The sequence below is a fragment of the Balaenoptera physalus genome (assembly GCF_965194825.1).
Source record: "Balaenoptera physalus genome assembly, chromosome: 11".
Lineage (NCBI taxonomy): Eukaryota > Metazoa > Chordata > Mammalia > Artiodactyla > Balaenopteridae > Balaenoptera > Balaenoptera physalus.
In genome coordinates this window covers 32,745,287-32,773,048 of record NC_138896.1, presented here as the reverse complement: position 1 = coordinate 32,773,048, position 27,762 = coordinate 32,745,287, and the positions used below count along the sequence as shown (strand labels likewise).

The 27,762-nt window shown below is 49.2% G+C and overlaps 1 protein-coding gene and 1 pseudogene across 3 annotated transcripts in view; both read left to right on the top strand.

The window, feature by feature from the left end:
- PTK7 (protein tyrosine kinase 7 (inactive)) overlaps positions 1-27,762 on the top strand; it is a 60,802-nt gene that overhangs the window by 7,715 nt on the left and 25,325 nt on the right. The gene's annotated exons all lie outside the window — the stretch shown is intronic.
- LOC309638516 (large ribosomal subunit protein uL10 pseudogene) lies at positions 11,333-15,973 on the top strand (annotated as a pseudogene). Its single transcript has one exon. The product of its transcript is annotated as a large ribosomal subunit protein uL10 pseudogene (transcript).

Below are 27,762 nucleotides of genomic sequence, written 5' to 3'. Positions count from 1 at the left end.
TTTATTTCCCATTTCATTAAGGAGCTTCATGCTTACCTCTCTCCTGTGTCCTCTCTCCCTTGGGACCCCGGGGCCTCCCACAGCCCCAGGTAAAGTGTGTGGGCATTCCTGATTCAGAGGAATTCCTGCAGTAGAAGTGGTGTCACTTCAGTGGAAAGGATGGGTCCTAGGTCTTGCTGGACTTTCGTTCTGGGTACCCTACGGGTGTTCCTCCCTCTTAGCCTGAGGAGACATTGTGAGGAGCACCGGGTTGGGACTTGGGAGGTGTGGACCCTGCTTCCACATTTGCCCCAGATGGCTGGTGTGACCTTGGGCAAATGCCACCTGCCTCTCGGGCCTCAACTTGAGAAGCCCTTGGAGGACCTTGCCTGTGGTGACCGTTGAGGCCAGCGCAGCCTTATCATCCACAACCCCCAGCTGTGCTGCCACACCTTGTAAGGTTGTCCTCCTCGCCCTCAGTGTTGGGAGAGCACTTGCATCTGAGGACTGCGTTTTATTCTGGAGTGTCTCGTGCATGGGCACAGATGCGTCTGGACTCGATCAGCTGGAATTAGGGTGTCATTCCCTGGATGCCAAAGGGAATGAAAGGTTTGGAGAGTTTGGGGAGGGAGTTCTTATGAGGAAAAAAAAAAAACACGGGAGTTTTTATCTGAGTATGGGAAAGCAGCAATCTTTACCTGGTTCGTTTCAGTCTCAGTATTTGAGGAACCAGTGTCCGGGTGGGGAACCCCTTTTCTTCTTTTGCACAGAAGGGAGGACAACTGGAGGGAGGCTTGGAATTGGGAAGAGGGGTTGGGTGTGCTTTGGGAGAGCCTCGTCCGTGATAACCGACAGCTGTACCCAGCTCTGCAGTTTACAGAATGCTTTCACTCGCACTGACTTTCCATCCTATCAAGAAGCCACAGAGGCAGGATGAGGGTGGTTGGGTTTTGTTTGTTTCTGGAGGAGTGGGGGTGGGAGGCATTTGACAGGTAAAGAAACTGAGGCACAAAATACGATCCGCTCAGGACTGCAGAGCTGGTAAGTTAATAGAGCTGTTTCCGTGCTCTCATATGTCCTTGTATGTATGTCATCACTAGAGGCTATGAAATGTTGCACACACGCCTTGGAACCAGGTAAATATTGGGGAGTGGATTTTGCAGCCGAGATAACTCTCTGGGTGGGCTTAGAGGCAATCCTGCTAGAGTCAGAGGGAGTGTGTCCATAACTTAAACCTGGAGAGATCTTTTGGGCCACAGTATTCAGGATTGCTCATTTTTCTCCCCCCCCCCTTTTGGTTACAACAGTCAGGTTAAAGTTTTCAATGGCCCATTCAGAGGTTTGTATACGTCTTAAAGTTTTTAGTGTTATGGTCAGACTATATGTAATCTAGAAGTCCAGAACACTGTGCCTGCATCCCCAAGATTTGAGCTTTTCTCATGAACCCATGAGTCCTGAGTCTCTTCCGCCTGGTGCTTCTGGAAGGTCATGGGTAGTTACAGGCCCCGGCTTGCAGGTGTGCTGCCACATTCCAGACCGGTGTGCCTGCTGAGAGTTGCATACTGGGTTATGCTGCGGTGGAGACCACGTAGGTGGTAACAGAATCATCTCTGCTCTCAGTTTACTGCCTCTAACGTCTTTTGTATAGATGTGCCCGTGCCCTGGCACATAGTAGGGGCATGATGGATGTAGGTTTCCTTCCATTTCTGACTTTGGAGGCAAGTCTTAATCCTCAAGAGGTTTCGGAAGAGGTTGAACAATGACCTCGACATCCTGAGAGACGTTAAGTTCTTTGGTGCCAGGTGTATCTCCCTTTGGCTCAGCCATTGACGGGGCTTGGCAATCCTGCTAAGTTTGTTCTTCCGCTTCTGAAGTTCTCAGGTTGCAACACGGGAACTTACGCTCTATCATGGAGGGTGCAAAGCGACACTTCAGTGTTCTGATTCTTTTGTAGCTCATCTATTAAAAAAACCACCAACATGAGCTGTTTCCCAGCTGGGAGAAGAAAGAGTAGAGGCTCCTTCAGGCCGGCAGTTCCATAGAGAGGTGGTGTGCTGGGATGGCATTTGCGATCCCAAGTTCACTTCCAGCCACCTGAATAACAAAACAAATCACAGACAAAGAAAACGGTTGTCTTACAGTCTTGGGAGGGGGGGGCGGGGAAAGGAAATGCTGTTGGTCTTGGAGCTGCAGCTACAAAGAGCAAATCATTCTGTTTGGTTAATTTAGCAGATTAAACCAATTGTTAAACTGACCAATTTAAAAAATGCCCAACTTGCCAGCAGTTTTGCAGCCTGTGATCTGGGCTCCTCCTCTACCCTAGGGGTTTCGGGCCTCCAGCAGGAGGAGCTTGGGGTGGGGGGAATGCTGTGCCTTGGAACAGCCCTGGGGGCCTGGAGGAGGATCTCTGTCTTTTCTTTACCGCCCCCCCCCCCAAAAAAACCTCCTTAAAACAAAAGGCTTTTATTTAGTAAACACACGTATGGCACCCAGCCCAATGCAGTGTCCTAAGTTGCTTGGTGCCGCAAGGGGGATGGGTGGGGAGTTCGCCTCTTTATTTCTGTGTAAGAGGTTGGGGTGTTGTCAGCTGCTTCTCAGCCTCCGTGCCTTCCCTTACTCTCTTTGCCTTTGTTTCGAGGGCCTTTTGAAGATGGTCCGAGAGGTCCGCTGAGCTGGCCTGCTCTGTCTCCGGTGAGTCTCTACTTGAGCCTCCCCATGAGACTCACTTTCCCAGGCCCCCCGAATCCGCCACCGGCGACCCAGAAAGGGGGCAGGAGAGCCTGGGCCCAGCCGGGCCTGGGCTTGGGTGGCACCTCCCTCGGTCCCCTTCCCACCCGGCCGGGATCAAAGCAGCCTCCTCAGGGAGCAGGGAAATGCCTCTCCCAATAGCCCCACCAGTGAGTAAACAGCCAGGGCCTCTTGCAGCTTTTGAAGCGCGGTGCTTCGGCCCAGAGGAATGCAGAACATTTCATTTTAGGAGTGGACTTAGGTTTCCAGCGCTCTTGGTATTTGCAAATTTGAAACAAATGCCCTCATTTAGCAGCAGGCAGGCTGGGCAGTAAACGGGGGCTGTTTAAGGGTGTTTATGACGGTCACAGGTATTTGTGGGAAGAGGAACCCCAGCAGGTTTGGGAGAGGACAGAGGGTTTATGGTTAGGTGGGTTGTACAAAGGCCCCAGCCAGGTCTCCGGTGGAGGGTTGTTGTTAGGTGGGCTTTGCCATAAAAAGCATTGCTGCCTCCTGCCCCCCAGGAAGTATCTCCTTCTGGCAGACAAAGGGGTTTGGGATGGTGTTTAACCCCCAGAGTTGATGCTCAGGGCCTTGCCCCTCTCACTTGGCTGCCAAAGTATCAGATTTCCAATGAACCGTTCCTTCTCCCACTCCCAGAGCTTGAAAGGCTCATTAAATGTGCTTTATGTATAACAAGTTGGCTGAGAGCTTCCCGCCTTCATTTCCAGCCAGTTTTGTGAGGAAGGAGCTAGGAAAACCTGTTTTCCTTTTGTTGTTTTTGGAAGTAGGATCTGTGAAGGTGCAATTGCAAAAAGACCCTAATTTCAGGAATCAGCAAGCAAGTGTTGTTTGCCCTTGAAGGGGCGGGGCAGCTTAACCAAGGCTGGTCCGTCTGAGGCCTGGCTGCCCTGCGCCGGCCCCCATGCCCCCCCCAACCCCGGAAATTCAGAAATCTGTTCAGGAACTGAGTTCTGGCTTTGCAGCTTGCTCCCCGAGAGACCTTAGTTCACTTCGCCTCTCTGAGCCTCAGTTTCTTCTTTTGTAAGATGGGGATGGTAATACCCATCCCATTAGAGGTCTCGTGAGAATTAAATGAGCTAGTACTGTATTTCACGAACTCTAAGATGCTCTCTCTCCCCCTCCCCAGTTTCACTTCTTTCAAATTGGGTTGTGAGATAATTATGTGATGTTGTGTCTTAGTTTAACTGGTACCATTTCCTTTTGGTGGAACATAAATAATGGTGTATCTTAAAATCAGTGACATCTTTGAAATTCAGTGTATGCAAAGGACTTCGTTTGTCCTATTGTGAATACTTGATAAAAGGTAGTTAGAATGTGATTTAGTTACAGACCTGTTTTTGCTTCCTATCTATTAGTAACTTCCAACAGAAACTGTCTTCCTTTTAGTCTGGCACATAAATAACAAAGGATGTTTAAGGCAGAAGGCCTCATGCTAGGTAATGTAGGAGGGGAGGTCGGGGAACTTCTAAATCCGTAAAAAGCAAGCGATATCCAGAAGAGGAGGTAGCTGTCCCTAAGAGGGCAAACGGTCTCTTGTGGAAAGAAAATACCTCTCTTATGGTAGAGTCTCCAGTTATTTATTTATTTATTTAGCCACACCACCTGGCATACGAGATCCCAGTTCCCCAATCAGGGATTGAACCTGGGCCCCGGTGGGGAATTCCCCTAGAGTCTCCATTTAAAAAGGCTAAGTTGAGGGACTTCCCTGGTGGTCCAGTGGGTAAGACTCCAGTGCTCCCAGTGCAGGGGGCCTGGGTTCCATCCCTGGTTGAGGAATAGATCCCGCATGCATGCTGCAATTAAGAGTCTGCATGCTGCAACTAAAAAAATAAAAAAAGATCCCGCATGCCGCAGCTAAGACCCAGCACAGCCAAATAAATAAATAAATAAAATAGTAAAAAAAAATAAAAAGGCTGAGCAGGAAATTCCCTGGCGGTCCAGTGGTTAGGACTTGCTGCTTTTACTGCTGGCGCCAGGGTTTGATCCCTGGTCAGGGAACTAAGATCCCACAAGCCATGCGGCCAAAAAAAAAAAAAAAAAAAAAAAAAGACATGAAAAGGCTGAGCTATTCCAGGGGGAGACTGGAGACTCCCTCCAGGAATGGATTGTCTGGTAGGCAAACTGAGTAGAACCAGAAGAGGTTAATGAACAAGGCAAGGACACAGAGAAGCACCAAAGAGGTGGGACACAGTAAATGCCAGGTGCTCAGAGGATGAAGACCTGAGGGGGGCATGCGGGAGACCCACAGGGGGTGGTAGCGTGGGCTTCCGCTCACAGCAGCACAGTTGCGTGGGGTTGATCTAAGCTTTGTGGAGACAGCTGGTGCTAATCAGTCTGCTTGGTGCTACCCGAGCATTGGCTGGGTGGTGCCGTTCCCCCTCAGGACACCAGTGGCCCAAAGGCTGGGGAGTTCTTCCTCTGCTTGAGTTTTGGTTCATCTGATGGTGGGATGGATTGGCTGTCAGGTTGGGATTTGGATGGCACATGTAGAGACAAAAATATGTTCCTTTTGTATGTGTTAGTGGATATCGAGAGCAAAGCTTTTTTTCTTTTTTAGTAGATTGCTGTGTAGATATGTGTTTTAGGCACCTCACCTTACAGGGGTTTCAGAATGCATTCTTTCTGTGTGGTTGCCCAAAACTTTAACCCTTGGTAGGTGTGCCCAGCTAGGAAAGGGGCTGATTAAGGGCTCTCCTGGAGGGCAAGAACTCAGAAGTCCCAGGGTCTAGAGATCCAGCCCCTCCACGGAGTCAGTGCTCTTCTTTACTTCCTTTGGGAATGTTTTGAAGGAGAATAAAGTGTTGCAGATGATGTGCCTTGAACAATCAGGAAGAAGGGCATTGAGGTTAAGAAAATTCCAGTGCTCTTTTCAGGGCGTTTCTGATGATATAAAAATGTATTTTGATAAAACTCTGAAACTTCTGGGGAAGCTGATCTTCCCATCATCTGTCCTGGGAGGCAGGGGTTCTTTTCAAACCAGGTCAACAAATTCTTTGAAGCCCTTTTTGTATCTCAAGCACCCAGAGCACTACCTGCGGGCCCTCCATTGTCCTGAGTGTAACTAGTTGTCCAGTTTGAGAAGCCTTGAGAGGACTTGCCTGGACCTCTGTGGGGCTCCTGCCAGCTGCTGGCCTTGAGGGTGACGGCTGTGGCAGCTGAATTAACAGCCGTCTGTTCTGGGCCAGGCCGCTGCCTCAGCCTTGGGGAGAGGTGTTGATCAGGCTGATAGGGCAACAAATCCCCCTGAGCCCCAGCTTGGAAGTATATTAGTTAAATGTTGCTCTTAGACTCCTGACAAATTGCTTTCAGTTTTTGCTGCCAAAAGAGAACTCTGAAAACAGGGTGTAAATTGGGTTATTGACACCGTCTCTGTTTTTGTTGCTTCCATGAGGTTGGTGGAGGAGGGCGCCAGTCCAAGGGAGCTTTTCAGGTTCCTCTGGTACCTGACATCAGGTGAAGAGGAGGAGGGGGTGGGCATGTGGGGGTGAAGTGCCCTTGAATGCAGGAAGTGTGGTGACTGGACAGGCCTTTGAGGTGCCTGGGACCAGCCTCTTTCATTAGATCAAAGAAATACCTTTTGTTTTTCTGCTCACACTTTCCTCTGCCCTGGAGCCAGAGTCGTAAAGAGGTGGAGTTGTGAGGGTCTGCATCTGGTAGTTGGGGTGGTAGGTGGAGGCGGGGCGGGGGGGGGTCTTCCCTCCCGCTGTGCGCTTCCTGCATCCTGCTCCCACTGTCCTGGTGTGCAGGGGTCTGCCTGGGCTAGCCTGGGCACCCCGGGCTCTGCTGGGCTGCCCTCCCGGTAGGGCCCTGCCTGAGCTGGGCTATAAGCTGGAGAAACCAGGTGTACAGAGATGGATTTCACTGCAGGCTAAGTGTTTTGTTGCTGAATCATTTGCATTCATTAAAAGTAGGGAAGGGTGAGCGATATTTAAGGCAACACCATGGGTTTGCTGGAGGCTGCTGCCTTAGAGCCTCATTAAGAATTCTTGGGGCCGGGGAAAGGATGGGCGTAGCTCATTCAAAGCTTACTTAACTTCTGACTGCCTTGGGCATAGGCCAGCTGCTAAAATATGAAAAATGTCTGCCCAGAAGCCCCCAGAGCTTGGCCAGACTGCCCTGGCCAAAGAAAACATACACTTACAATTCATTATTTAGCCTCCTCCTGCGAGTTTGCTCGTGTCTCTTCCTCCCCTGGGACCTTGCTGAGTTGGGGGCACAAGCGGGGGCAGGAAGGCTCCTACGTATTTTAAGGGGAAGCTTAGCCTAAAGCAAGTGCTGTCTACATTCACCCCACCCACCCCCTGTTCCCTGCTGATGGACTTTAGGCTGTCTCTGAGGGTTTGCTCTTGTAAACAATGCCACCACAAATATCCTTTTATCTATCTGTACCCTTGCGCTTGTGTACCTGAAGGGTAAATTCCCAGAAGTGGAGCTGCTCTGTCAAAGGATAGGAATATATCACAACTGGGTACAACATTCTGTATTTATGTTATTTTTCTGCGGAGGGTGTTTATAGCTTTCTCATCAAATTTCTGAATCCCTGCTGTACAGTGGGCCTGTGAAAATCGCACGGGTTAAAGTGTGAAAACTAGTAAGCATGATTCAAATGTGAGGCATTGCTGGGGTGACTGGAGAATTTATCATCCAACCTGGGGCATTGTTAATAATTACTCCAAGACAACCAGCATAAGCCAGGGTTGTTCCAGGTAACTTGGGAGGATGGTAGCCCAGTGCCCACCAAGATCTTTTCCCCTTATCTCTGGGACCATGTATGTTCTCTCTTCTACACCATGGAGCTCTGAATTACCTGCTCCATTTTCTTTTCCATTCTAGCAGCTGTGTTCTTTTTGTTGCTCCCAACTTGATGATGAGCTTGGTAGGGTGGGTCCAGTTCCTGACCTTTGTTTTCCCAGATGCTCAGTGGTTGTTCAAGTTGTTCTTGGATTCCCAAGACCAGAATTTGAGTCCTGGAAGCACTGTAACTTCTGAATTCCATTTCTCTTCTTTTCTTTTTTAAAAAAATATTTATTTATTTATTTGGTTGCACCAGGTCTTAGTTGCAGCAGGCAGTCTCCTTAGTTGCGGCATGCATGTGGGATCTAGTTCCCTGACCAGGGATCGAACCCGGGGCCCCTGCATTGGGAGCGTGGAGTCTTAGCCACTGTGCCACCAGGGAAGTCCCTGAATTCCATTTCTTAATCTGCAGGATGACAATGATAATATCCACCTCATAGAGCTATGGTGAGGGTCTAATGAAGGAACTTTTGTGCAGGGGTGTTGTGGCGTGGCCTTTGTTTGTGGGAGGCAGGCTTCAGGGACACGCATATTGACACGTGTTGTCACTCCTTATTGACATAGACTTGGGAGCCCTTGAGCATTGCTAGCTGTAGATTTGTGTTTTCCACTTCTCCAGTTATTACCATCCCTTTAATTGCTCTCGTATCTATTCCCTCCCCTTTTATCCTATTGTCTGTGGCTTTGCCATTTCTCCCTTGGAATACTGCTGGAAAAGAGAAGTGAATTTTTGAAGGCAGCATCTTTTTTTCCCCCTCAAAAATGTCAGGAAGACATGTACTTCATGAAACCTAAGATAAAAACATCCAGTGAGTCGCAACAGACTGAGATAAAAAAGGAGCTGACCGAGAAGGGTGAAGAAGTAATAAGAGGACTGGTTGAGATAATGAAGGAGTATGAGGAGACAAAAAATGCAATAGCAGAATTCAGTTTCCAGTATACACTTGAAGGAGCTGAATCAGCACTGCAGTTAATCTAATCAATGTCATGCAGTTGAGGAGCTCTCAGAATCCAGAGGAAAATGTACAGTGAGATGAAAATGATGAAAAAATGTGATAATTAGAGAAATAGATTCAAGATGTTAAAAAGGAATAAACAAAGGATATACAAGTAGAATTAAAAAGCAGATCCTAAGAGGCAAATAAAACACAATACATATAACAAAGGAAGAATTGTAGTATTAAAACGTAAACCAAATAAAAGCAGAGATAAATATATCAGTTAGTATGATAAACTTCAGTGGAATATGTCTCCCACAGAGGTAAGACAAAATTAAGATTGAGTTAGAAAAGTTTCATGTTCTTTACATGAGACAGACCTAAAATACGGACAGAGTTCATTTTATTCTTTTTTTAACTTTAGACCAATAGCTTAATTTATTTCACCTTTTATTTAGGAAAGAATTTTAAGGTTATTAATTTTCTTCTGAGTACAGCTTTGAAATTAATAAATTTGAAATGAAAAAATATAGAATTGGTAAGTTCCATTGCTTCAGAAAACAATAAAAGAAACAAAACTTTGGCAAATGCAGTCAAGAAAAGGAGAGAAATGGTCAATAAGCAAAGCAAGAAAGGAAAAAGAAGCTTTAACTTCATTCCTGGCCTCATAACAATTTCTTGAGGCCAATTTCAACATACTAGGTACCTGGTAGATTCTGGGGACTTAGAGCAGGGAATGAGATGGAGGGCTTATGAAAATGTGTACTAATAATTACAGTTGTGGGCTTCCCTGGTGGCTCAGCGGTTGAGAATCTGCCTGCCAATGCAGGGGACACAGGTTCGAGCCCTGGTCTGGGAAGATCCCACATGCCGCAGAGCAACTGGGCCCGTGAGCCACAATTACTGAGCCTGCGCGTCTGGAGCCTGTGCTCCGCAACAAGAGAGGCAGCGATAGTGAGAGGCCCGCGCACCGCGATGAAGAGTGGCCCCCGCTTGCCACAACTAGAGAAAGCCCTCGCACAGAAACGAAGACCCAACACAGCCAAAAATAAAATAAATAAATAAATAAAATTTATTAAAAAAAAAAAATAATAATTACAGTTGTGGTAATTGCCATGGGAAAGATTTTTTAAGTTATCAAGGGTTACCATGTTCCATGCTGTGCTGAGAAATTGATGCTAGGAGAGTATAAATTATTGAAATGTAATGAGCCATTAGGATGAATAACTAGACCAGTAACTATTAAAAACAATTGAAAGATAGTGAGAAAACAAACAGAACACCCCCCACCAAACTGTTGTATCAGAGGGCCTTGAGGGGAAATTTTGAAAAATGTAGAAAATAGAGCCTTGTAGTGCTTTATAGGCAGTCACAGAGCCAAGGAACAGATGGATGGCCACCCTGTGCATGTCACAAAGTTGATATGACCTTGATCCCAAATGCTGACTGACAGTGCGGAAGAGGAAAATACACTACTTAGAAATATTGGTATGAAAGTCTAAAGAAAATACTGGCAAATACTATGTTAAAGATAATGTACCATAAATAATTAGGATTTACTCCAAAAATGGCATGGATGGTTTAATTTAATGTAATTCATCAAAATACGAAGTCAAGGAGTCACACAGTTATCTCAGTAGATATGAAAATGACATTAGATATGAATTAACATCCATTCCTGTTTTTTTTAAATCTTAAACAACAGCTAACGTATTTTAAAATGAAATTATAGGGACTTCCCTGGTGGCACAGTGGTTAAGAATCCGCCTGCCAATGCAGGGGACACGGGTTCGAGCCCTGGTCCGGGAAGATCCCACGTGCGGCGGAGCAACTAAGCCCGTGCGCCACAACTATTGAGCCTGCACTCAAGAGCCCGCAAGCCACAACTACTGAGCCCGCATGCTGCAGCTACTGAAGCCCACGCGCCTAGAGCCTGTACTCCGAAACAAGGGAAATCACCGCAATGAGAAGCCCGCGCACCGAAACGAAGAGTAGCCCCCGCTCGCCGCAGCTAGGGAAAGCCCGCGTGCAGCAGCAAAGACCCAACGCAGCCAAAAAATAAAGAAATAATAAACAAATTTAAAAAAATGAAATTATAATGCTGTTCTCTTTAAAGAAGTCACTACATTAAAATAATAAAGTCTCTACTATTTAACATTATTCTGGAAATTGTAGCTGAAATAATACTGTAAGGAAACGAAAGTCAAAATAAAGTTAATGCTCTTTGCAGGTGGTGCCATTTTTTTTACATGTGAAACCCAAGTATCAACTGAAAACCATTAGAATCAGTAAGAGAGCTGAGTCATTTGGCCAAATACAAAACTACACAAAACCCAGAAGTTTCACTAGTTATCAACAAGTAACCTTTTAGAAAATACAATGGAAACGTTTATCCCATTCACAAAATCAACAACAACAAGAAAACCCATAAAATACGCAGGCGTAAATCAATAGAATGGAAACTGTATGTTGAAGGAGTCAGTAAATAACACCCTTCTCTCCTCTGAATTTTAAACCAGTGCTTGCAGGGAGGAAAGAAAGACAGACAGGAATTAGATGGAAATTAGTGTATCACCTTTATTATAGATAAAGGCTAGGTTGAGGAACAAGATTGTAATCTGAACAGGATAAGCTTGTCTGATTCATCCCTGAATTAGGGTGTGTGTGTGTGTGTGTGTGTGTGTGTGTGTGTGTGTGTGTGTCTGCAGGGGGTATATTCCCCCTCCCCCAAGTGGGCAGGAGAGGAAGAATCAGAGCCAAACATACTCAGTGAGACATCACACCTCCCTGGAACTTCTGGGAGGAGGTGGAGTGAGACTCCAGTGGTACCCCCTCCACTGAAATGGGGAAGAGTTATTCCTCCTTAAAAATTCCTTTGCTCTCTGAGCTCACCGGGGCTTAATTGTTGAAGGCCCTGGACTTCTAGGGGGTGTGGGTGCCTGGGGTGTGGCTCTTCCTTTCAAGGAAAGGGCACAGCTGTCAGCTATTCCTGCTTCCACCTTCACTAACCACACTGCTCCTTTGTGGGTGCTTCCAGGACACCTGGGGAACAGAGTAGATTTCCCCCTAAAAGGCTCTCAAAGCAAAACAGGACAGTATTTAAATGAATTCCAAGACAGCTTTGCACCCAAGGGTGAAAATTCACTTCCTATCTATTTCCAAGCCCAAATCATGTGCAAATACATTTTCTTCTGAGTAGTTAAGTAACATTTGAGAACAGGAACCCTCACTGCCCTGTTCACTGCTGTATTCCCAACACTTAGAACAATGCCTGGCACTTAGTAGGCATTCAGTAACTTAATGACCATTCTCAGGGGGGAAAAGTGTGACATGTAATGCAGAAAAGGCCTTATATTAGTGATCTTATTGATTACAAATTAATAAGAAAAAGATAACAGTAAAAATAAACAAGGAAAAAGGTAGACAAAGAAGTTGAATAGAAAATTCAGCTAACCAGTGAACATACAAAAGATAGCTTTATGTTGTTAAGAACAGACTAAATGTCTTAAATGAGTTGCAGAATAAAACAAAGGATTATTTTATGTCTCTCAAATTGGCAAAGATTAATAAGTATCAACGTTGGTAAGGAAGCATAAATTGGTACAGCCTTTTTAAAGAGCAATTTGTCATTTATCAAAGCCCTGAAATTGTATTCTCTTTGGTCCAGGGGGAGTCCTGTTTCTAGGAAGTCATACTACAAGAAACATTCCCATTACCAATGTGTATAGGTGCCTGTACAGAGAGATTCAGTTGGGGCATTGTTTGTAATGGCGAAAAATTGAAAACCATCTGAATGTCCATGATTAGGGTGTTAGACAAATAGATTTTGGGTCACCGATACAGTGAAATAATATACAGTGGTTGAAATGAATGGGCCAGAACCATGTGAACAGACACGGAAAAATACCTGTGGTTAGCTGTAGGGCAAAAAAAGCAGTTTGCAGAATAGCAGGTGTTAATAGGTTGAATGATGTCTCCTAAAAGGATATGTTCAAGTCCTAAGCCTTGGGACCTGTGACCATGACCTTATTTGGAAATAGGGCCTTTGCAGATGTAATCAAGTAAAGAGACGTCATTAAGGTGGGCTCTAATCCTATGTGACTGGTGATGTCCTTACAAGAAGAGAAGAGACACAGTTGCGCACAGAGGGAAGAAGGTCACGTGATGATGGAGGCAGAGCTTGGAGTGATACAGCCACAAGCCAAGGAGCACCAAGGATTGCCTGCAACCACCAGAAGCTGGGAGAGAGGCGTGGAACAGACTCTTCCCAGAGCCTCCAGAAGGAACCAGCCCTGCCGACACCTTGATTTTGGACTCTGGCCTCCTTAATTATGAGAGAATAAGCTTCTGTTGTTTTAAGCCACCCAGCTGTGGTGATTTGTTACAGCAGTCCTAGGAAACTAATAGACCAGGTATGACATTATCCCATAATCATGCCTTCTGTGAATGTACCTGCTGCTCTCTCCGTGACAAAGAGCTTCTTCAGGCCATTTTCTAACCTAACAACCACCTCCTTGGAAACAGGGACTCACTGTGTTGGTGATTTATTTTTGTCCAGGGACAGCCTAAGCTGGGTAAACTTGGATTTCACCTCCTTTGCCTGTTCCACCCCTCACAAACCAGTGTTCTCGTGGCCTTTTGCTGTGTTCCCCCTCATCATCCCTTAAACTCTGAGCATCCGGAATTACCCTGAGTTCGTGTTTTGTTTTTGTGCTGCTTTTTCTATTTGCCAAGCCCCGTTCCTTCTTTTTTTTTTTATTTTTAATTTTTTAATTTTTTGGCCACGCGTGTGGCATGTGGGATATTAGTTCCTTGACCAGGGATTGAACTCGTGCCCCCTGCATTGGAATTGCAGTCTTAACCACTGGACTGCCAGGGAAGTCCCCAAGCCCCGTTCCTTCTTAAAATCTTGTTTTGAAGAGCCTTCTTCCAGGATGCTTCTCTGCCCCCTTATACCCTCACTCTGAGTTAAAAGCCTGCCTTGTGCACCCACCCATCGTGCACCCACCCATCATGCTGTGTGATAATGCGGTAAAGCCTAGTGATGATGATAGGTTTTCCTTTGGAGCCAGAGGACCGGAGATTTGAATCCTGCATTTGTCACTTACTAGCTGTGTTACCTTGAGCAAGTGGCTTTACCTTTCTGTGCCTCAGTTTCCTCATCTGCATAACGGGGGTCATAGTACCTACCTCACTGGCTGGTTGTAAGCATTAACAGTGGGGTTAAAGTTCTCGCAATAGTGGCTGGTACGAAGTAAGCGGTCAGTAAGCCTTTGCTATTGTAATTATATGTTTACTTATCTGACTCCCCCACTAAACAGAGATACTTAAAGGCAGTAATTGTATTTTTCTCTCTCCGTCCCCAGTGTCTTGCAGAGTACTTGGCACATGGTAGGCATTAAATAAATGTTTGTTGAATTAATAATGATAATTAATGTAATTGCCGACCAGGATCCCATATTGGGCTCAACTCTGTTTGGATCCACATCCTGCAGGGGCCAGTGAACCCACCACAGATCAGCTGGTATTTCCCAAGCTCCTCCAATGGGCAAGGCGTCCACAGTGGAGGGGATGGAAGAGTGCACGTCCAGTCCCTGACCTCAGGGAGCTGAGAATCTGGTGGAGAAGATGGTGGAAGCGCACGAAACGTTAACAACAACAATATTAGGTCTTAATAACCGTTTGTGGGAGCAACAGAAGAATGTGCATTCACAGTTAACTATTTCAGCCCTTGTTTTCCAAATTCCTTCTAGAGAGCTTCTTTTTTTAAAAAAATTTATTTATTTATGTTTGTCTACTTTGGATCTTCGTTGCTGCGTGTGGGCTTTCTCCAGTTGGGGCGAGCGGGGTCTACTCTTTGTTGTGGTGCATGGGCTTCTCATTGCGGTGGCTACCCTTGTTGCAGAGCGTGGGCTCTAGGCGCGCGGTCTTCAGTAGCTGCAGCACGCGGGCCCAGTAGTTGTGGCTTGCGGGCTCTAGAGCGCAGGCTCAGTAGTTGTGGTGCACGGGTTTAGTTGCTCCGTGACATGTGGGATCTTCCCGGAGCAGGGCTTGAAACCTTGTCCCCTGCATTGGCAGGCGGATTCTTAACCACTGCGCCACCAGGGAAGTCCCATAGAGAGCTTCTTTTTAATAATGAAACATAGATCTGGAGGCTTCGTCAGGGTCAGATTTGATTTTTTTTTTTTTCCAGGTATACTTTCTCAGTAGGCACATAACATCTGGTTGTCTCTCTGGAATTAGCAGCCGTCAATAATCATTGCTAGATCCAGTATTTCATTAGGGGCTGTAAAATGGTGATATTCTATTTATCAGCTGGAAACTTCTATAAAGATAAACAGCCCCTTATTAACTGTTTGGTTACCCTGAGGTATAGCTGTTCACGAAAGGGAAAGTAAATGCTTCTTGACCAGTTTTTAAAATAATGAGCCTCTTGCCAGGCGTCCTCGAATGAGTGACATCGTCTTTAAACCCTGCGTGGCAATCCCTGACGCACCGCCGTGATGCCCAGGGAAGACAGGGCAACCTGGAAGTCCAACTACTTCCTTAAGATTATCCAACTTCTGGATGATTATCCGAAATGCTTCATTGTGGGGGCAGACAGTGTGGGCTCCAAGCAGATGCAGCAGATGCGCATGTCCCTCCGCGGGAAGGGTGTGGTGCTGATGGGCAGGAACACGATGATACACAAGGTGATCCGAGGGCATCTGGGAAACAACCCAGCTTTGGAGAAACCCTTGCCTCACATCCGGGGGAACGTGGGCTTTGTGTTCACCAAGGAGGACCTTACTGAGATCGGGGACATGCTGCTGGCCAATGACGTGCCGGCTGCTGCCCTGCAAAGTCACTGCTGGTCCAGAACACTGGTCTGGGCCCCGAGAAGACCTCCTTCTTCCAGGCTTTAGGCATCACACTAAAATCTCCAGGGGCACCATCGAAATCCTGAGTGATGTGCAGCTGATTAAGACTGGAGACAAATTGGGAGCCAGTGAAGCCACATTGCTGAACATCTCCCCCTTCTCCTTTGGGCTGGTCATCCAGCAGGTGTTTGACAATGGCAGCATCTGTAACCCTGAAGTGCTTGACATCACAGAGGAAACTCTACATTCTCGCTTCCTGGAGGGTGTCCGCAATGTTGCCAGCGTATGTCTGCAGATTGGTTACCCAACTGTTGCATCTGTACCCCATTCTATCATCAGTGGGTACAAGTGGGTCCTGGCTTTGTCTGTGGAGACTGATTACACCTTCCCACTTGTTGAAAAGGTCAAGGCCTTCTTGGCTGATCCATCTGCATTTGTGGCTGCTGCCACCACTGTTGCTCCTGCTGCTGCAGCTGCAGCCCCAGCCAAGGTTGAAGCAAAGGAAGAGTCGGAGGAGTCGGACGAGTATATGGGATTTGGTCTCTGACTAATCACCAAAAAGCAGCCAATTCAGCCGGCTTTATTTGTGAAACAAGGAAATAAAGGCGGCTTACGTCTCTTACCAAAAAATAAAATAAAATAAAATAAAATAATGAGTTGGTTTTCTAGCATCCTTCAAAAGTGACCAATGGAGGGCTTTGGGCTCTTTTTTTTTTAATTTTAAAAACATTTTTTTAATTTTTAATTTTTTAAATCTTATGATTTGGCATTACCGGTGTCTTTTTAAAAAATTTGTATTGGAGTATAGTTGATTTACAATGTTGTGTTAGTTTTAGGAGTACAGCAAAGTGAGTCAGTTATACATGTACCTATATCCACTCTTTTTTTTAGATACTTTTCCCATGTAGGCTATTACAGAGTACTGAGTAGACTTCTCTGTGCTATACAGTAGGTTCTCATTAGTTATCTATTTTATATATAGTAGTGTGTATATGTCAATCCCAGTCTCCCAATTTATCCCTCCCCTCTGGGCTCTTTTGTTTTAAACATCATTATGAACTCACAGATTTTAAACTTACCAGTGTGTTAAGGCCATGTGGTTCTTACCCTTATGAAGCTTAAAAGGTCCCTTCTTGGCCTCGTGGGAGCCTCTTCAAGCTGGCCCTGAACCTTTTGATGTGGCCCTTTGCTCATTTCCTTGTATGATAAGATGTTCCAGGTTCATCTGGCACATTTCCTGCCCAGACCTGGAATCAGGTACTTCTCCAAGGAAGAAGGGCATGAATTTTTTAGGATATTGGTACAATATTACCAAACCACTTTCCAGAAGGACATTATTATCATTTACACTCCCATCTGCAAAGCATGAGGACCATTTTCTCCATATACTCAACCAGTGTTGAGTGTTATTTTAAAAACTTGGCGTTCATTTGATAGGGCAGAATGATTTGCATTTCTTATTTGCATTTATGTTCTAATTTGCATTCATTAGGTTACTGGTGCATTGGAATGTTTTCTTATATTTATTAATCATTTATATTTGTTTTGAGAAGACATGCTGTTTTGACCACGTTACTATTAGAATTTTAGTAGTTATTATGATTGATTTGTAACTGTGTATCAAGGCCAGCAGCCCCTCTTCTGTCAGTTGCTAGAAACCATTTTCCTAATTGGTTGTTTGCCATTGAGAGTTGTTTACAACTTCTATTTTATGTAGTCAGATATTTTCCTTTATAAAGCAAAGAATTTTCCAGTCCTCTCTCATTGGGGACTTACGGGGTCAGAAAGCTGAACCCTAAGAGTTATCTCCAGGCATTAGTTGGCACCTAAACAGTCACTGTGCTGTCCTCACCTAACTACCGTTGGGTCCCTTGAGGCCAGAGGCCTGCCTCATTCCAACATGGTCTGGATCCATTTTCACCCAGACAGACTCGCTCTGACTCTTCTTCATATTGAAGGTGGGGGAGTGACTGAAACGATGAGCAACTGCTAATCTGGGCACTGCCTGGAGGTTCCCGGGGCAGTGGGCCAGAGAGCGCAGAGGTCCCAGCAGTCAGCTGCTTCCCTGTGGAGCCCCACTTAAGTGACCCGCCGGCTCCAAGGCTCCATGGGGCAGCCGTGGGACAAAGTTTTGGACCCCAAGGTCTGTTCAGAACCTATACACCCACATGGCAGGGATTGAGTGGGTGGCGAGTCAAACAGGGCAATCGGCAGCTCCAAATGGTCTGCGTGAGAGGGATGCCGACCAAGGCCTACACTGGGTAAGAGGTGGTTGTCATGGGACGGAGGCCCTTAAAAGATTAAAAAAAAAAATCTCGAACATAATAATGATGAGCAAGAATGGCTAAGAGCCCAAACTCACATGATACTTAATACGTGCCAGGCACTGTTCCAAACACGCTACATTGGTTAACATGTGAATTTACTTTTCTCAAGCCTGGGAGGTAGATACTGTTATTAGCACCATTTTATAGCTACAGAAACGGAGACACCGAGAGGATAAACAGCTTGCCCAAGGTCATATGCTCGGTAAGTGGGAGAGGAGAATTGAAGTGCAGACAGTCTGACTCCAGACTCTGAGCTCTTGTCGCATCTCCGTCCTGCCTGTACACTGTGAGCCAGGGCCTTAAAGTGGTGCAGCTCTTCAGACTTCCCAGGGGGCATTTCGTGCCTGCAGGATAAGGAGCAGCTGGCTTTACAGATGGGGAAACTGAGGCCTGAAGGACAGAGTGATTTGCTCAGAGCCGTCTGTGCAAGTCAGATGCAGGTCTTTCTGTAGGTGACACTCATTTGGCATCAAAGTCAAACTCTTTGAACCTCCTAGGAGCAGAATTGCTCTTAGACAGGTACAGACAGTGGTTGCCTTTTCCCTTTGAGAGGGCTGACCCCTCCGGGGTCTGGTGAACAGAGGAGGTCTTACTTAGGACTTGCCTGGGCTCCTGAGGGCTGTGGAGGTGGGCCTGCTCTCGGGATCTCATGGTCTGAGCCCAGGCTGGCCGTTTCTGGAAGTTGACTTTGCCCTTGTGTGAGGAGCAGCAGAGTGTGTTCCAGGAGCACCAGGACTGCTGGGTCAGGGGTTCTGGAAGAGTTGGGTAGAAAGTGCCCTGCTGTCTTCTTGCTCCTGGCCTAATGGCTCAGACCATTTTTAGATGTCAGGAAGTGTAACAGTATGGTACATTTATCTTGGTGAATAATGGATGAGCCCAGGGAAGGTACTGTATTTTTCCTGGTGAATTATTTACCAGGAGCCTCTCATTTGAGGCTCTCCACGATGAGTGGTCTGAATCTGGTCTGAATCGGGTGTATCTAGAGTCCCTCCCGACTCCTCTCACTCTCCCGGTCTCCCAGCTACAGGTTCGCTGTAACCTTCCGTGTCTAGTGTTACACTGGGCAGCCCCGTGGCCTGTAGCCAGGGACTCTCTGAGTTTGGAGTCCCTGTGGCCACTGGGTTGGGTGGCAGGAGGGAGTGGGGGGGACCCTCCCTACTAGAGATGCAGGGAAAGCCCTGTGGGGGGTTTACTTGGCGGGGGGTGGGGGGGTGAAGCTGGGGTCAATGTGGGGCTGGGGGCTGCTCTACAGGCATGGGGAGCCTTTTGTGTGCTTACGTGTGTGTGTGTGCACATATGCGTGCTCTGGGTCTTTGTTTTTCTTGTCCCTTTCTCTGGGTCTCTCTAGGACTGTATGTTACTCTCTGTGTCTCAGTTTGTCTCTGTCCGTGTCTGGCTGTTGATCTGGGTCTCTCTGTGTCTCTCTGTCCCCCTCCCTCCCCCCTCCCTCCCTTCCTCTGCTCCTCCCTCCCTTCCCCCACCCACACCATCAATCTCCCTCCAGCCCGCTTTTTCTCATCTTCCTGTCTCCCTCTGTCTTTCTCCATCAGTGTCTGCTTCTCTCTCTTTCTCTCTGCGTGACTTCAGAGGCCTGTAAGAGGCACCTCCTGGGACGGAGGGACAGCCAGTTCCAGACTTAAGTGAAGCCAGATCTTGGTACCTTCCAGACCCTGACTTCAAGATCGACAGAGTAGGCATAAAATAAACTTTAGGTCTTTGTCATTTTTTTGGCTATTCAGTTATTGCATCAGCCACTCTTAGGGGCTTTTTTTTTCTTTAGCTATTTGTGTGTGCTTTATGTTTTATAACACCACCCCGCCCCCCCGGCCCCCAAAAGTCAGTTATCCCTAGGCTTTAAGCATCTGGTAATGTGTTGCAAGTTTTTGGTGCTTTTAAAAATAACTTACAAGGAATTGTTTCTGTCTGTTATTCATCAGATTGTATTTTTTTCATCTGTTGTTACTGATTTGGAGATTGCAATACATATTTTGCCATCTTTAGCCAGAATGCTTTTTCAGAACAGCTGATTTTTCAAAAACGACTCTTTTTTGGTTATTTTCTTTTAAAAAATAAAGGAGCAAATCATCAATGATGCAGTTAAGAAATAAAAGAATAAAATTGGTTTTGTCTTACTAGAGAGTTTATATTTTAAGCTGTAAAGTGAAGTTTATAAGGAGTCTAGGAAATGTCTGATGCTTTGACTCTAATTAAGCAGCTGGCCTGCCTTCCCCTCCCCCTCTCTGTCCCCTGACCACGCCCTCCCCCAACTGGGCAAGCATCAGTTACATCTGAGTGATGTTGGAGCAGTGACCATGGCCACAATAGTCGATCCCCACCTCCAGATAGCTCCCCCCTCCGACATTTTTCCAGCCACACATGGTAGCAGAGGTGGCTGAGGGGAGGGCTTTTGATGGCAGCAGCAGATCTACCTTCAGAAGAAGGCAGTGGGCACTGTGCAAAATCCTGCCCCCCACACCCCTCCCCAGCAGCCTAGAGGCGAGGAGGGCACCCTTGCCTCTTGAAGACACTGGCTCTTCCAAACCCGCCTCCTTCAGTCTGGATTCTTCTCTTTGTGTTTCAGGTTGAGGCTTAAAGCCTGGAGCAACCCTTTCCCTGGAGAGAAGGGTTGGTTTCCAGAAGCAGCTGTTGGTCAGACAGGTGGAGAAGGAAAGAAAGGAAGGCTGGGAGAGGGGCACTTGGAGGACGGTGTCCGGCTCCGACTCCTGGGCCCTGCCTTGTGCCCTGGCCCCGCGGGGATGGCCAGGCTGCCGAGGGCCGCGTTCATCTGCACATGTGTTCGGCATCGCTGCGTGTCATCGGGTGTGTGGTACATGCGGCCCATTGCTGCAGGCCCTGGGTGGCTCGTGCTTTCCACATCACACATAGCAAAGCGATGTCCTCACATTCCCCACTCTTGTCTGCTCCAGGAAGTGGTTTGCAGAGCACTTCTAAATATAAAAGTATGAGACTGCCTCTTTCTCTTATCCCTTTGGAACCAGCTGAGGGCCAACCTCTTTAGTCACTTTTGGGGTTTGGTGGGAGGAGGAAGGGGCACGGGAGAAGCTGGGGGTGTGCGCCTGCATGCGTGTTTTCCCAGGCTCTGCTGATACCCCTATGCGTGCGGGGGCACAGCATGAGGCTAGGTGCAGTGCTGGAGGCCCGGGCAGGGTGCCGGGGCAGACAGAGAGGAGGGTGTAGGCTCAAAGACTGATTTTCAAACTGTGGGCAGCTATGTTCAGCCACTTGACTTGTTTTCAAAAATTTCATTTTCTTCTTGCTTCCCCAGACCCAACAGTATGTTCTTCTACTGGGAGAAACAGCAGGATGTAGGTGATGGCCACAGGGAAGGCACTTCAAAACATAGTGCTAAATGGAATAAAGTGAGAGGCAGAATGAAAGATAATGCAAGACCATTTATATGGGCTAAAAATAGCCGCACACGAAACAGCAATCACATTTGACCAGAGCACATACAAAGAGAGGATCTACCTCTAACAGGACAGAATGGTTGTTGGGGGGACTTGGATAAAAGGGAATGAAGTGAAGGAAATGAAGAGCAGCCAGCGTGGTAGCGTGGAAAGAACACAGATGTGGGAGCCAGACAGATCCAGGGGCAGTTCCCGACCCCGCCATTACTGGGATAGCCTTGACCCCAGTTTCCTCCTCTGTGAAATGAGGCTGGTCCGTGTGGAGGGTTCTTTGGATGAGAAATAACGCGTCCATGTAATAAGGGCCGGCAAGAAGCAGACGGTCAGAGTAGCTAAGGCAGCGCTGACTGATGGAACTTTTTGTGGGGACAGAACTGTTCTACGTCGGCGCTGTTCAGTACGGTGGCCGCTAGCCACATGCGGCTCCCGAGCACTAAAAATATGGCCAGTGGAACAGAGGCAATGAGTTTTCAGTTTTGTTTCATTTTAATTAAGTTACATTTGAGTAGCCCCATGTGGCTAGTGGCTGCCATATTGGACAGAACAGGCCGAAGGGATATTTTACCGTCTTTAGGAGCCAGGGAGGATTTTCCCTCATTGAGTGGAGTTGAGGCCACTCCACCTAAAGGACAGGGAATCATGTTCTCCCTGCATAGGGAGTTTAGGGTGTGTGCCTCAGAGATGAGTAAAAAGAGCTCAGAAAACGGAGTCTCCCAGAGTTTTCTGAGCCTGTCTTGAAAATTAATAGATGAAGTCAGGTCCAACCAGTCTCCAGACTGTCATTTAGTTTGCCCTCTGCTTGCACAAGAAAGACCGTGGGATGCTTACCCCCAGGCTCACCCTGGCACTGTTCTTGCTGTGGTGTCCCTGGGCCCCTCCCCACTGCACCTGGGAGGAAGACCTGGTTGGGGCCTGGGTCTGGGCCCCCCTAATGAATGGCTGTGGAACCTGCAGTGAGTCCCTTTCCATCTTCTCTGGGTGATGAGGGGCGGACTCTTTGACCCCTCTGGGGTCCCTGAGCACACCATCTGAGCATCCCTAAAGTCTTCCTGGGCCTGAGCTCCTGGCTCATTTCCCAGTCTTGTGGTCCAGCAGCCCCATTGCCTTCCCCGCAATGTAGATTATTTCTGCAGGCCGCTCACTGGCGTCTTCAGGAGACAGCTGGCTGCTGTCTCTCTCTCTCCTTGGAGCTGAGAATGGGCATAGAAGGTGCCCATTCAAGCTCACCTTGAGCTTGCAGTCTAGCTTGGAAGATACGGCTCTTGGTCACAGCACAGGCGGGCATATCAGGGGTGTCACGGGCAGTGAGCTGTCAGTGCAAGTGTGTGGCCGAGGCAGAGGCGGGATCTCCTGGGGAGGCAGGATGCAAGCTGAGCTGCGGGAATGGGAGTAGCTCTTCAGCAGTGATGCTGGGTCCCAGTTTGCAACTCCCAGCTGCCTCTAACTGCACACCTGCCATTTATAGCATCACTTTTAATCCCTCCCGGGGCTGGCCCTACATGTGGTGTGTGGGCTTTAGGGGCCGGCTGTGCAGCTGGAGGCTGGGGGGCAGGAAGGGGACTCTGGGGAGGGAGCCCTTTGTTTCTGTAACTGCCTCTCAGGCTCAGTGCCAGCGAATCCAGGGCTAGGTCTTGGTGACTGTCCAGTCACATCCTTTCAGTTCTCTAATTTTATATATAATAAAACTACCTGGTGGCGGGTGGTGGTTGGTCAGGGTCACCCTACTTGTTAGGGATTGTATCGAGACTAGAACCCAGGTCTCTCTACCCCATGTTCCTTCTGCCTGATCACACCACCTCACTCTGGCTGAGCTTTTAATTTATTGCTGCTTCCTTGGGGACATCGCAGCCATCTGAGGGTTACTAAGGGTGAGAGATGTGTCCTAGGTATGGCCCTCTGAGCCCCAGCAGAAGACAAGCTGGAGGGAGGGTCAGGTGGTGTGGCTGCTGGCTGAGGAGCTTCTTTTTTTTTTTTTTTTTTTTTTAAATTTTATTTATTTATTTATTTTTGGCTGTGTCAGGTCTTCGTTTCTGTGCGAGGGCTTTCTCTAGTTGCGGCGAGCAGGGGCCACTCTTCATCGCGGTGCGCGGGCCTCTCACTGTCGCGGCCTCTCTTGTTGCGGAGCACAGGCTCCAGACGCGCAGGCTCAGTAATTGTGGCTCAAGGGCCTAGTTGCTCCGCGGCATGTGGGATCTTCCCAGACCAGGGCTCGAACCCGTGTCCCCTGCATTGGCAGGCGGATTCTCAACCACTGCGCCACCAGGGAAGGCCTGAGGAGCTTCTTAAAGCACATCTCCCAACCGGTGTATCTGCCCCTCTGGGCTCGGATGCCGCATGATACTGGACACGAGGACCCGCTTCTGCCGTCAGAGGTTGATCTTCCCCCTCCAGGGCCTCCCGGGAGTGGGCCGGGCAGGGCTGAGTTGTGGTTTTCATCTAAGGTAGAAGAGCTGGCCCGCTAGGTTGTTTCTGTGCTAATCCCTGGTGATTTTGTTCTGTTTCTCTAATCCGGATGTGGGAGCCTCTCCAGATATTTACAGTTAAATCCCAGGACAGGAAAACTCAGCTGGGTCCCTGGCTCTGTTCCCTCCCACATGGCTCCAAGCGAGGGCTGTGATGGCTTGTGGAGGGATGCGGGGCTGCTGTCAGCGAACCTGGGGCCTTCTGTAGACACTCGGGAGATGGGGCCGAGGAGGGGGGCAGCTAGAACTTTGTGCTCTGCCTCTGGGTCTCTGAGTCAGCTGTGGTGGATTTTCAGCAACCCTCTGAACCCTGATTTTCTGGGGCTTATCATCAAACAGGGTTGTTGGTGCTAAAACCACATGTGGTATATTGGTGATGGACTGGTGGTGGTGGGGGGGACATTCCAGATCCCCAGATTCACAAACCCCACCGCAGCCTTTTGTGTTCCTGCCGGCCCAGGTGAACTGGGGAGATGACTGGGCTTGCTGTTCATGCAAACGACTTGTTCTTACAGAGACTGAGATTTGTTCCTCAAAAAAATGACGCATGCCTATGAGTCGTGGACCCTTGCAGTGTCCCAGAGCAACTGAAAGTGTACCAGTTAGACCCTGAAGGCCAAGGGCCTGTGGTGCATTGGCCCCTTGGGGAGGAGAAGTGGGGCAGGGACCCTGGTACCCCTGGGGCCTCTCATTTGGTGTCCTTAGAGTTTCCACATGGAGGGGACCTGTGAGCAGGGCCATCCTCGTGTGGGTGAGGAGGCCTGGGGCTGCTCTCTTTCCTGGAACAGAGCATTTGTGCCTCTCGGGTTGAGGGCTGTCTCTCCTGGCCTGTGTCCTGATGCTGTCGCCCCAGATGGGGCACAGGAAGTTGGCAAACCTCTCCCTCAGGGGACCATATGCCCAATAGGAGCTGTCTTGGCCTGTGCTCTCGAGGTCATCTGGGAGGCAGGATGTCCCCACAGGGACGTGGGTCCTGGAACCAGGGACTGAGTCTTGGGTATGGAGGAGTCAACTTCCCGCCTGTGGCTGGTTGGCCTCGTGCATGAGAAAGGTCACAGTCACTCGTGATTACACACATCCGTGCAGAATGCCCATGCCAGGGCCACCCAGGGTCATCTTGGTACCTCTGCCTGGTCCCATGGCAGCTGTCCGAAGGATAGAATTTCTTTAGTAGGAGGGAGAGAAGGTAGATGGAATCAACTGGTCAGGTTTGGCAGGTTCTGGGACCTGTACAGATTCAGGGGTTGTGTTTCCAAGACCAAGAGGACTAGTCTCTGGGAGACAGGTAGTTGAGTGGCCCAGATGGTTACTTGGACCGAAGTAGCTGAAATTATCAGAGCAGAAAAACTTCCTGCTGCTCTCTGCTCTCCATAAAATCATGTTTACACATGTGTGTGCACAGATGCACACGTATATACACGTGGGTCGACTGGGCCTGGAGCCCAGAGAGCATCAAGGAAGGCGGGCACCAGACCAGACGCTTGCTGGCGGGTGGGGAGCGGGAGTTGGGCTGCTGCCCACACAGCCCTTTCTCAGGGGGCTGGGGCCAGGGGCCAGGGCGCAGGCAGAGTGAGTGTCTGCGTATAGATGGCTGTTGAGGAGCCAAGGAAATGGCTTGGAAAATGTCCTTATTGGGTATTTGCAGCGCCAGCTCTGTTGGGGTCGTGCCTGATGTGGGCAGATGACTCTGCCTGCCGGTCATGGTGCAGTGCTTCTTGAGCCCACCATGCCCTCCGTGTGCTCCGGGCTGTGCTATAGGCTTTGCGTTTATGAACCCACTTAGCCTCACACAGCCTGAGTGGTAGGCTTGTGGTCCTCATTTCACGTCAAGGGAGAGGCCAGCGGAGGTGGCATTGCTAGGGAGCGGCAGGGCCACTGGCTGCTGCTATGCTGAGCGGCTTCCTTGAGGGGCACGTGGGCCAGGTGTTCCGTGAGGGCCTGGGTGTAGAAGGTGTGATGCACGGAGGACCGGACTCTAAAAGGGGGGCGGCTTTGGGAAGCCCAGGACCGGTGTGCTTCCAGAGCGGGCCTTCCCCGGACCACAGCCCTGGAGGGCATCCTCAGGTCAGGTAGTGCAGGGACAGGGAAGTGCAGGGGACTGTGCCACCTCGAGGCAGGTACCACCTCGATCCCCAGAGCCTTCCTCCTTCTCTTGTCATTCCGCCGAAGCTTCTGAAGAGTCCCTCACTTCCCAGCCCCTCCCTGTCTGGAGTCTGGCATTTCTACCAGGGGCTCCTCGGTCTGCCCGTTTCCCCTCAAACAAAACAACAGACCAGCCTCTCCTGCAGACCATGCAGACGGCCAGGCTGGGCACAGTAAACGTGGGTGCCACAGCACTGGGCCAGGCTCCTGCGTGAGAAGCCTGCTGGCCAGGGGTGTGGGCTCAGAGCAGGGGCTGGGGTCTTAGAGGAGGCCTGGTGGCCGCCCTCCCTGCCTTTTGTAACATCTAAAGTCTGCCCCAGCCAAGCACTAACCAGGACCTGCTGTGAGCTGACGTCAGGACAGAGGGCCCCGCGGGGCCGGCTTTGATGTTTCCCAGGCCCTGTCTTGGGGGTGCGGTGGGGGCTCTGAGTGGCAGTCTGGGAATGCAGCGTTTCACCACAGCTCCTGCAGCTCCAGCCCCGGGACAGGACGGGATGCTGGAGGCTGAGCTGGGGTCCCTCTGAGTCATGCCATCTCTTCTCCCAGCTCAGGTTTCTGTGGCAAGTGGTCTGTGGTTCCTGCAACCCCACAGCCCCTTTCCCTCCATCCTACCCCCCACCTGATTATCCCTTCCCATCTGGGGTCTGAGATGGTGCTGGGCCTTGCATGGGGGGAGCTTTCTAATATCCCTAAAACTCGAGTCCTTGGGCAGGATGGGTGATTGTGGTAAGGACCACGGTAGCCGCCCGCCGAGCGAGCTCATGCAAGGCACTTCACACGTGTTACTGCGTTTTCGGGTCACGACAGCCTCATGGGAGAGGCAGAGGAAGCTGGGGCACGGTCTGTGTTCCTTACGCAAGGTCAGGCACACCGAGTGTGATGGTCAGGATCGAGTCGGACCTGACTGCAAACGCTTAACTAACGCTCCTGTGTGTGGACGAGACTCCTGGCCCCCACTGTGTCTGGAGAAGCTGAGCTGCGAAGTGGGGAGTCATCTACACTTTGAGGCGGATGATCTCTCTCTGGTCTTTGATGAGCATCTTTGGTTCTGGGTCGAGGGTCCCAAGATTTGGGTGAGTCACGTTTGCAGAGGCCCGCTGAGGCCTCGGCGCGAGGCTGCCCATCTGTGTCAGGACTGGGGGTCGGGAAGTGTTCCGGACGCGCCTGTGTCCGCCAGCTCTTGCCCCACACTTCCTCTGAGGTCACCTCAGTTCAGCTAGTGTTCGCTGAGTGCCTTTGTGAGCCTGGCGTTGTCTGCAGGAGGTGTGTCTATCTCACTACCTGGCTGCGGGGAGTGAGGTCCCATTCTGAGATCAGATACTTCCAGGATTGGTTTTGAGTTCCTGGGCGGGGCTTGGAAGAGCGTGGGGTATGGAGTTGGCCTCCTTGGGTCATGGTCCTGGCTCTGCCACAAATTAGCTGTTTGATCTCGGGCAAATCCCTTCATCTCTCTGGACCTCAGTTGACCCACCCATCTGTACTACACAGGGGTTGTACCAAGTTGCTCAGCGGGGTCAGGACCGCACTCCTGTGCAGAGATTGGAAGCGAGCGGGGGTGTTTGGGTTGTTAGGGTGACTGGGTGCGGATTTGCTAACTTGCACAGTGGGTGGGGTAGCCCAGCGTGGTGGAGAATTGTCCCATCCAGAGAGCCAGCAGGAACCCAATGAGAAGTAATGCGGGAGCTCCCAGCCCCTTGCAGCTCTTTGTGTCTTGCGGGCCCGCCCCTCTGGAATGCTGGGAAGCGGACCAACGTCGGGTCAGCCCCTCCTCTGGGCCCAGCCCTGGGGGATCCTGAACTTGTCTTGAAACTGACTTTATGAGGAGACAGGTTCCTGTGCCCTAAAGAACCAAACCCCCCTCCCCCCGCTCCGCCCAGGGACTTGGAAGAGTGCTCTTTGGGCCAAGATCAGTCTCCAGTGGTTTGGGATGGGATGGGCAGGACCCCATTAGCCTCTTCCTTCCTGCCCTTGCTAGGCCCAGTTTGGCCAGAGGCAGAGCCTGCTTCTTCACATAGCAGCCCCAGGTGGCTTGTTGCTTCTTCCTGGAGGGACAGCACATCCTCCTCTGTGCCATCACCGGC